The following is a 9,548-nucleotide window of genomic DNA, read 5'->3' as shown; positions in this document are numbered from 1 at the left end:
GTCGCGGTGTGTAGGATTTCCTGTTTCCAGGGAGAGATTCTCTGGCCCTTCGCTGTGATCAGGGCTCCCCAGCGGGTGATGCGGATTGTGGTAATGTATTAAAGGGTAACTGGTGAGGTATCTTTCTTAATCACTATAGACATTCTGTAGTGATGATTAGGTGCATTGCTAAGCTTGTCTTTTTTAATTCTTTGCTTCTTTTGTAATCCTTTGCTGTGTTGCACTATAGTAAATTTATACATTTATTTTTAAAGTTGGTGTCTGTGTTTCTTGTGCTGACCCTTGTCCCCTGGCAAAACAGTACTTCACAGAGTTACTCTAGCAGATACCTTAATAACTGTATGTTTTGTAGAGCAACTTTTCCAGAAAGCTTGGTTACATAATCAATCTTTTCATTGCTTTAATTTGTCATCAACTTTTTTAATCTGCAGATTTTCTTTGTAATTGTTATATAATTTCATCAACATTCTTGATAAAGATGCCAAATAGCTGCAGATTCTGGGATTCTCTAGGACAAATCCTTATTTACAATTATTTAATAACAAGCATTTAATGTGTTCCAGCGACATTTGTTAACACGTGGGGCCAAGAACATGGCCTTACAGAAATTTATTATGTCAACAGCTACTTTTACAAACATGGACTTGTAATAATTAAAAAAAAATGTTTACAGAAATCTGTTCTCTGTGAAACCACATTGGTCAGTTTTTACTTATGATGTCCTTTAATCTCAATTGTTGGTGTGTCTGGGAGATACCAGAGCGATAAGCTGTACTTACCCATCACACAGCTTGTAATTTTTAAAATATGGGCACACTGGTTTTGCTTTGGGGTTGGGTTTTTGGTTTGGTGTGGGTTTTGTTTTGGGTTTTTTTTGAAGAGGAGAGAGAATATATTGTGGTTTGGGAGTTGTTTGGTTGTTTTGTTTTTTCTTAATCCTCAAGGATTTCCCCATTGTTCCAAGAATTGTTAAAAGTCATTAATAATTCAGTAGTGTTCAGGAAAGTACTTGCTGTCCTTCCCTGCAAGTTGTGCAGTGCTGTAGCTTTAGACATGTTTAAGCTGTTTTAATAATGAATTAATAATAGTAAGAAGAATGTCCAAAAAAATGGAGCTGTTGTGTCAAGAGGAAACTGTGAAATGGGGTGCAACTCATGCAGAGACATCCACTGCAGTTTGTCATTCCTGCCTGCATGGAAAAAAAAGTGTGATGCTGAGTGTGGCACCTGAGGATGAAATCACTGTACACCATGCAGTCAGCTCTATCACTGCGTCGGGGTGGGGTACGTCCTGTTTTGTTTGGCATTCTCCTTTGCTAAGGGCACCACACCTGTGCCAGACAAGCTCTTCTGCTGCTCCACTTCCCTTGCAGTGACATTACATGTAAGTGGGATGTTTCCCTGTGCAGCTGCAGCTGTTTAGGAGCCTGGGATCAGTTCCCAGAGCAGTCTGGTCCTCAGTGCTTGCTCAGTGACCTCCATGGCGAGTGCAGGGTTAATGTCACACTGGGATATGTGACTGTAATGCTGATAATGAAACCAGCATTAAGCATGATGCTATTTCTCGAAGTGTTGCTTGACTGAAGGCCCTCTGTCTTCAAAATTAAGTAGGTCAATCTCATAATTAAAATACAGCAGGATTGACAATGAGATTGGGGGTTGGTGGTTATATTGGGCAGCTCTGCTGAGACATTAATTAGTACAGTGTCCCTTTTTTATGCATTTTGTATCAGGTCCAAAACCTCATCTGAATTATGCTCAAAGGTCTTCTGAATCAGAGGCTTTTGTTTTCAAAAGGTGCAGTTGCATTTCAGAAGGAAGTCTCTGCCTTTCTTCAAGCAGGTAACAAAAATCAGGTAGTTATTCTTCAAACGTAGCCTGCATTGAGCCACAGAGCCACCATAACCAGAGCACAGTTCCAGTGATTGCCTGGAAAGACAGAGCCAAATTAAAGGTTAGGAAAACCACAGCCAGTGCTGTCAACTTTCCCTCCAGCTCCTCCTCAAGGCCAGGGAGGCTATTGGTCCTCTGCATGCTTCAGCAGGGGCTGGTCCCCAGATGTGCTGGGGTGGACAGTAGGGCCTGTCCCTCACCTGCCCTTGGCTGGCCCTGCTCCCTCTGGGGCAGCCACAGCCCAGGGCACTGCCACAGCCAGTCAGTGTTCCCTGCTGGCCTGGGCAAGGACAGGTGGTACCTGTGGTGCCATTTTCCTGGATGGCTGCTTCACTTCATGGAAAGCAGAGACCAGTTCATGCAGCAATAAGGGTTATAGGAAGGAAGATGGCTAATGTGCAAAGGAAGGATGTGAAAGGGAGACAAACTTCATCTGGTTTAAGTACTTGGTAAGCAGGTAAACCTCAAAAGAAGACATTTCCACACACAGAATCGTAGAATGGTTTGGGTTGGAAGGGACCTTAAATGTCACCTGGTCCAAGCCCCCATCATGAGCAGAGGCATCTTCTACTAGATCAGGTTGCTCAGAGCCCCATCCAAACTGATCTTGAATGCTTCCACGGACGAGGCACTCACCACTTCTCTGGGCAGCCTGTGTCTGACCATCCTCATTACAAAAAACTTCTTCCTTTAATCTAAATTGGCTCTCCTTCCGTTTAAACCACCACTCCTTGTTCTATTGCAGCAGGCCCTACTAAAAAATCCCTCCCCACTTTTCTTGTAAGCTTCCTTTAGGCACTGGAAGGGGCTCTAAGGTCTCCCCAGAGCCTTCTCTTCTCCAGGCTGAATGACCCCAGCTCTTGCAGCCTGTGTCCAGAGCAGAGGGGTTCCAGCCCTCAGAGCATCTCCATGGCCTCCTCTGGACTTGCTCCAGTGGCTCCACATCCTCAGTGTTTCTCTTCATGCTGAGAACCTCAGAGCTGAATATCTTCAACTATTTTTTGCCACAGCTGCATTTAGAATTTCTGAAAGATTTTGAGAAGGTCCCAGACCTCTTTAAAAAGTGAGCTTGCCATGCATTAAACAGAATGGTTGTCATGTTGGCAGTTAGATGAAGCATTTGGAGGAGCCATCTGGATTTTCAGGGAAGTGAGGCCACTGGGAGAATCCCACAGGGATCCACATTAACACTGGACTGTTCAAAATGTTACCCCCATGATATAGGAAGTAAATGGGCAGGGATGAAGGCCAGGTTTGAGGATTACACTGAGCAGTAAAAATTAAAAGGTAATCACAAAGAAATGCTGAAGCATCTTAAAATATTAAGTGTTTGGGAGGTGGAACAGCAGATGAATTTCAGTAGTATAAAATGAAAGGGCCCTGATAGTCTCTGTACATTGCCCTTGCAGCCCTTCAAAGGTGGATTGAGTTGGTGTTTAAAATGGCGATATCCTGAAAACCTACAAGAATACTTCATAACTTCTTAGGCTGAAGTGAACTCTTTCCTCTTCAAAACGTCTTGCTGTCCTACATCAAACACCATCCTTCAGGATAGACTCCAACCACCCTGGCCCTGGCCCCTGCTTCAGAACTGTTTCTGTGCAGAACAGAGGCAAATCAGGGAGGACACTTCAAGCCTACTGGCACTGGCTCCAGGCACTGCATCGGAGCCCACTGCCTGCTGTAGGGACACGTCACATCCCTGACACAAGTGGGTGGCTCAAAGATCCAAAGCCAACCCACAGAGCCTGGTAAATCCTGCTCTTTCCAGCCAGGGTGACTGGGTCCCTGCCACCCAACAAGGGAGTCTGGTCTCTGATATCCCTGGCCGGCTCTCATCACTAGCCACTTTCATGTGAGGGCTACTCTAAGGCAGTGCCTGAGCAGGAGATGGAGGTTCCATGGCACCACACCACTGCCATGCCTGGCACTTGCCAGTGCCTCTCCATTGCATGGGCTGCCCAGTCAGTGCCTCATCTCATTGTCCCATGTCCCTGACAGCTCCCTGCCCTAAGCCAGGGAGATACAGGCTTTGCACAGGTTTCCCCTCCTTCCCCACCACCCTGGCTCTGCACATGTCCATGTGGAGCACTGCACAGCGGCACAGGCGGGTTCAGCACTGCGCTGAGCAGAGGTGTGTGGCAGAGCCAGGATGGTTGGCAGCCACGTACTCTCTCCTTTCTCTGGGAACTTCACCTCTGCTCCCAGATTACGGAAACAGCTGCACAATCAGCGCAAGCAAACACAGAGAGCAGATCCCAGCATCAGCGATGCATATGGCAAATTACTTTGGCCCTGTCAGAAGCGATGCCAGGGAGGAGGTGTCAGGGGAAAGGCAGCAAGACAGCCCTCAAGGTGGAGGGAGGAGGCTGGAAACCAAATCAGCATCCCCCAGTCTCACACTGAGAGGAACAACCAGCCCTGTTCTCCACGTGGGCCAGGCCAACACAGGCTCAAGTCCTACCCCAGACACAGAACAGACCATTCCAGTCTCTGCAGCAGCGATGCTGCATGCTTGGCAGCTGCCAGGCATTTAAAAAGAAGCTGTCAGCACATCCCCCTCGGTTTCATAGTTTCTAGGCTAAACAACCCAGGCTAATTTAGGCTTTCACCATAAGCTGCTTTTCCCAAAACTCCCTCTTAAGGATTCTGTACTGGGTTTGTGTGGCAAGGTTTTGGGGGGGAGGGGACAGTTACAGGGATGGCTTCTGTGAGAAGCTTCTAGAAGCATCCCCACGTCCGAGAGAGCCAATGCCAACCAACCCCAAGATGGACCCACCACTGCAGCAGCCAAAGAGAGGAGTGAGGGTATGTAAGAGCAAAACCCTGCAGCCCCGCAGGTCAGTGTAGAAAGAGTGGGAGGAGACGCTCCAAATGCCAGAATAGGGATCCCCCTGCAGACCCTGGGGCAGCTCATGGTGAGGCAAATGTGCTCCTGCAGCCCAGAGAAGAGACCCACCTACAGCCCCTGGAGGTCCATGTGGGAGCAGAGACCCACCTTCAGCCCATGGAGGAGGCCATGCAAGACCACAGGAAGAGTGTGAGGACCCTCTCTCTCAGGAGGAAGGAGTAGCAGAGACAAGGTGTGATGAATTGACCCCACTCACTGTCCCCTGCACCGCTGAGGGGAGGAGGGAGAGAATTCAGGAGTGAAGTTAAGCCTGGGAAGGAGGGAGGGGTGTTGGGAAGATTTTAAGATTTGGGTTTATTTCTCATTGCCCTACTTGATTTGATTAGTAATAAATTAAACTAATTTCCCCAAACTGAGTCTGTTTTGCCCATAACAATAATTGGTGAGTGAGCTCTCCCTGTCCTTATCCCAACCCATGAGCATTTCGTTATATCTTGTCTCCCCTGCCCAGTTGAGGGGGGAGTGATGGGGCAGCTTTGATGGGCACCCAGTGTCCAGCCAGAGTCATCCCAGCACAGATTCCCAGGTGAGTTTTCTCCCTCCCTGAAGGAGGGAGAAAGTCCCTGGCTGGACACCAAACCCCAGAAGAGACACCAGCACTACCAGGTAGAATATCAGGCATCAGAGCCAGACCAGGTTTCTGGCAGGATGTGTGCCCACTACAGAGGTGTGTGACAGTTCCTTCTGCATGGCAGCTGGTCACTGCAGAGCAGCTTTCACTTGGGAGTGCAGTGTTTGCCCAGTGCTCCTCGTTGTCTTGCTGATGGGGGTTAGCTTTTCTGCCCCACATTCAGTGCTTTGTGCATTTATCTGAGCAATAACAAATAAACTTCTTCCCCAGGGGTGGGCTTTGATATTGCCGCTCAGGAACTTCCATCAGTTGTGTGTTCACTGACCATGACAGTACTGGATATTTTTGCTATTGATAGACCTGTTAGATCCTTTTTCAGCTTCACCAGACTGAAAAGGTACAGCTTTGTTGCTTTCATGTGGTATAAATTATCTGGGAAAGGGCTGAGTGGTAACACTCTTATCAATACATTGACACACAGGAAACCCACATTTCAAACACCAGATGGTGTCTAGTTGTCCCATCTTAAAAGAGTATAAAGAAATGATCAGCTGTGAAAGATGACCAGAGTCTGCCCTGTCACAGATGGTGCAGTGCAGATACACAGCGAACTGTTATTAACTGTTTCTTACAATAGAAACTAGGAAGCGCCAGAAGAAATAATTGGGCATCTGGTCTAAATGCAACAGAATAAATTACTTTTCACATTGTACATAATTACATGGCAGAACTCTTGACTTCACAATACCCTGTGATAATAAAAAATATAAATATCAGTTCTTGGGCATACTGAATTCCTCAAATCCAATTTTGCAGTGGATGGTTAAAAAAATGCCATCACAAAATAAACACAAAAGGAGGATCAGGAACTATTAATGGTTAGTGGATATTAATGATTAGCAGAGTGACCCTCCACATTTTATAAAGTTCATAAAGTCTCAAAGTGCTCATATCCACAGTCTGGTCATGGGTCTGAGCCCATTCCTCGGGCAACTGAGGACTTTGCTGTAGCAGCTTTATAGGAAATATCTGTGATTTACTGTACTTTTGCCCTCCATTATTATTATCACAGGAAATCAATTAATTAATTCCACCTCCATGGAGGAGAAATAGGATACAGAAGCCAGCACACACACATGGCTAAGTAGATGGGAATGAACCCTCACAAAAACCTTGGATGTTTTCTTCCAGTGAACATGGCAACAGTTGAGCAGCAGCCACGGCAACCCCAGTGAGAAGACATGGTAGGCAGGCATGGGACTGGTTGGGAGATGGGCTCTGGTGGTACCGGGGCAGGTCTGGCATGTGCACTCTCCCCAGCCCTCCTTTAGACCAGCCAGCAACAGGTTGAAGGAAAATGCTCACCTGGAAAAGGCCACCTGAGTCACGGCAGCAACTGCCAGCTGCTTCCATAGGCACAGTCAGGTCACAGCTGGCCATGGGAGGCTCTGCAGCCAGGATTTCAACGGGGACAGCACTGTTCTGCCACTCTCTAGGGGCAGACACAGGCAGAACTGGACTTGTGCAGACTTGCTGTGTCAGAGAGAGGAATGGAGGACACAGAGATTTGCACATTCCATAAACTTGCTGATTTGGGGAAAATAAGTCCAAGAGTGTTGCGTCCTGTGAAGGGAACAGTCACAGAGGTCCAGGACCCCACTATTGCAGGTCACATCATGTTAATTCCTTTCATAAATCTGTAAATGCCACCTCATGCTAGTTAAAAGCTGACTAAGGTTTAGATTAGGGACAAAAAATCCACGCATCCTTTGTGGGTTTCATTTAATCAATAACATTCATACACTACACAGTATGGGGCAGATTCTGCACAGGCATATCATCAGTCCAAACCTTTCCCAGCTCCAGAGTGCCATGGACATAAACACACAGGTCAATTCCAGAGGTGCTGGCAGCCGTTGCCAGTGTATTCAGTACTGGGCAGAGGAAGATGACAGCAGGGTGATGTGATGCAGATACAGGAGACTCCTGCACCATGGTCAGGACATTTCCTTGCTGCCAGCACTTCTCCAAAAACCTCACATTTTCTTGGGGCAGGCTGGGACTCCAGGGCCCACAGCCCAGGAGGCAGAGGTGAGGATGGGATCTCAAGCCCGCTGCTGGATTTCCCCACTGAATTCCAAGTACAAGGCACTGCAAGGCATGTAACAAAATTTAGACGTTTTAGTTCCTGATTTGTGATTGCAAATTGAATTTTGCCCGGCCAAAACCCCAAACACTCAAATGTTAATTAAATGTGTATGGAAAGTTTGCTCTCTCAGTATTTATTATTTATAGATTGAACCCACAAATACAGATGTGTGTCCCCTTCTCCCAAAGCAGACCATGCTTCTCCCTGTGCACAGTTCCTGGGCTCACAGAGTTGTCCTGAGTGGCATAGCATGTCCTTCCCTGTGTCCAGCACAACTGATCCAGAGTGTGTGAAGCCTGAGAATGCCATTCAGCCAACAGTGGTTGCTCAGGGTGGTCAGACACAAAATTTCCCAATCACAGCATGATTCTCCTCCCGTCCGAGCAATAGGGCTACAGCCTGAAGCCTGTCCTGTCCTAGGGAAAGGACAAAGAAACCAAACCCATTGCAAGTGGCTTTGGGGGGATGCAGAATAAACTGTCACACAGTGCTAATGCTGTTTCTGCTGTCAAAAAAAATCATTACCCACTGATACCTAAAATTGACCATACTGAGCTTTCCAAATAATGTCTTTTAAAAGTTGTCACATCCTCTTTATCTGAGCACTCCTGTGCAGGCCAGAGCAATGCTGGGCAAGCCAGGGATCCTTGGCTGGTAGGCAGGCCATGGAGCAGTTAACATTAACATAAACAGCTAGCTCTGCATTAACCATATGGTTATCAGAGTGACCAAGTGAGAATGGGTCTTGCAGAGAAGAGACAACTGGCAATCTGTTCCTGTAAAACCTCTTGCAGTTGCCAGGTCTACTCTTGGCTTTCCTGAAGTTCCCTCTCCAGCACGCAGATTGAGGGAGAAGGAGCCTTCTAACAGGACTCTACTGGGAAAGCAAAGCTGGCTCACCCTGCTCCCCACCACTGTAGACTGCAATAGCAATTACGTTCAGCACAGGAAGGAGGTAGGCTCCTGATGCATGAAGAGTGCCTGAAAAGCAGCATTAAATAACCTAGGTGGGGCCATTTCGACCATCCAACCTGCCATGGAGCTGCAGAGTTAACATAAGTCCTGCTAGGCTTCAATGTCCACTTGGCTGGAACTTGTCCCTTGCACAAAGACACTGCAGATCAAATCCTTCCCACAACTACCTTGGTCTTCCACAGCTCTCCCCAAAGCACAGACTGATTCTCCTATATCTAGGAAAGACCTCCTGCAGTGACCAGGAAATACTTTTAGGGGCCTCAGTGCACTGAACTATGCATGTATGTGCCCACATCTGCACACATGCAAACACTGATGTACTTTTGCTGTGGGCTGACCTCATCCAGGCCATGGTCTAAACTGCTATTTGGCTCCAGCTGTGCTACATGACCAGGACAATGCAGGCTACAGCCAAGGACATCAGCTGGGCAGGGAGGAGCCTCAGGAGCCCCCAAGTCTGCCCAAAGCCACAGCTAGGCTGAGCCACCTTAGCAACCCCTTGGAACCATAGATTCCCACCAAGATTCTCCTTCCTGTAAATTACTGCTGTGAGGCAATAGAGGATGGTTTGGGTTCATTTTCTTATTTCCCTACCACTTCACTAGCCCAGTGCTGCCTCTCCTGGGAATGGGACACAGCCATGCCTGTGTCTTCATGTGCGCATGGAGCAGCACCCTGGAGGGGCCAGAGCACTCCCAACTGCAGAGGAGCTGTGGGACTGTGCTGCAGCATCAGCTCTGATGTCGGCAGTGCCCAGCAGTCGTGACACCAGTGGGCCGATGGTGCTCACTAGGTGTGACCATGGCCCCACGGCCCAGGACACGTCTCTGATTGTGGAGCCTCTCGCGCTGGAGCGAGCGGCTGTTGGGAACTACTGGGGGTCCAGCACGGGGAGAGTGGGCGCCGGGAGTCACTGGGGGTGCAGCATGGCGGGGCACCGGGGGTTTCTGGAGAACGATACCGGGAGCGGCGCTGGTGGCTCCGGGGGTCCAGCACGACGTGCGGGCGGTACCGGCGGTTTGGGGGGGCGGCTCGGGGCGCGGTGCTGAT

The 9,548-nt window shown here is 48.3% G+C and overlaps 1 long non-coding RNA gene across 1 annotated transcript; it reads right to left on the bottom strand.

Moving 5' to 3' along the window:
- Positions 1 to 7,640: 7,640 nt before the first annotated feature.
- Positions 7,641 to 8,959, bottom strand: LOC113960108. Its single transcript, XR_003531977.1, has 2 exons — positions 8,820 to 8,959; positions 7,641 to 7,939 (listed from the first exon to the last, which is right to left on the bottom strand). It is a non-coding gene; the product is annotated as an uncharacterized LOC113960108 (long non-coding RNA).
- Between the last annotated feature and the right edge of the window lie 589 nt (positions 8,960 to 9,548).

The sequence above is a fragment of the Corapipo altera genome, unplaced genomic scaffold, assembly GCF_003945725.1.
Source record: "Corapipo altera isolate COAL_440 unplaced genomic scaffold, ASM394572v1 120, whole genome shotgun sequence".
Classification (NCBI taxonomy): Eukaryota; Metazoa; Chordata; class Aves; order Passeriformes; family Pipridae; genus Corapipo; species Corapipo altera.
Note: the sequence above shows the minus strand (reverse complement) of the source record. Positions and strands in the feature narration are given on the sequence as shown.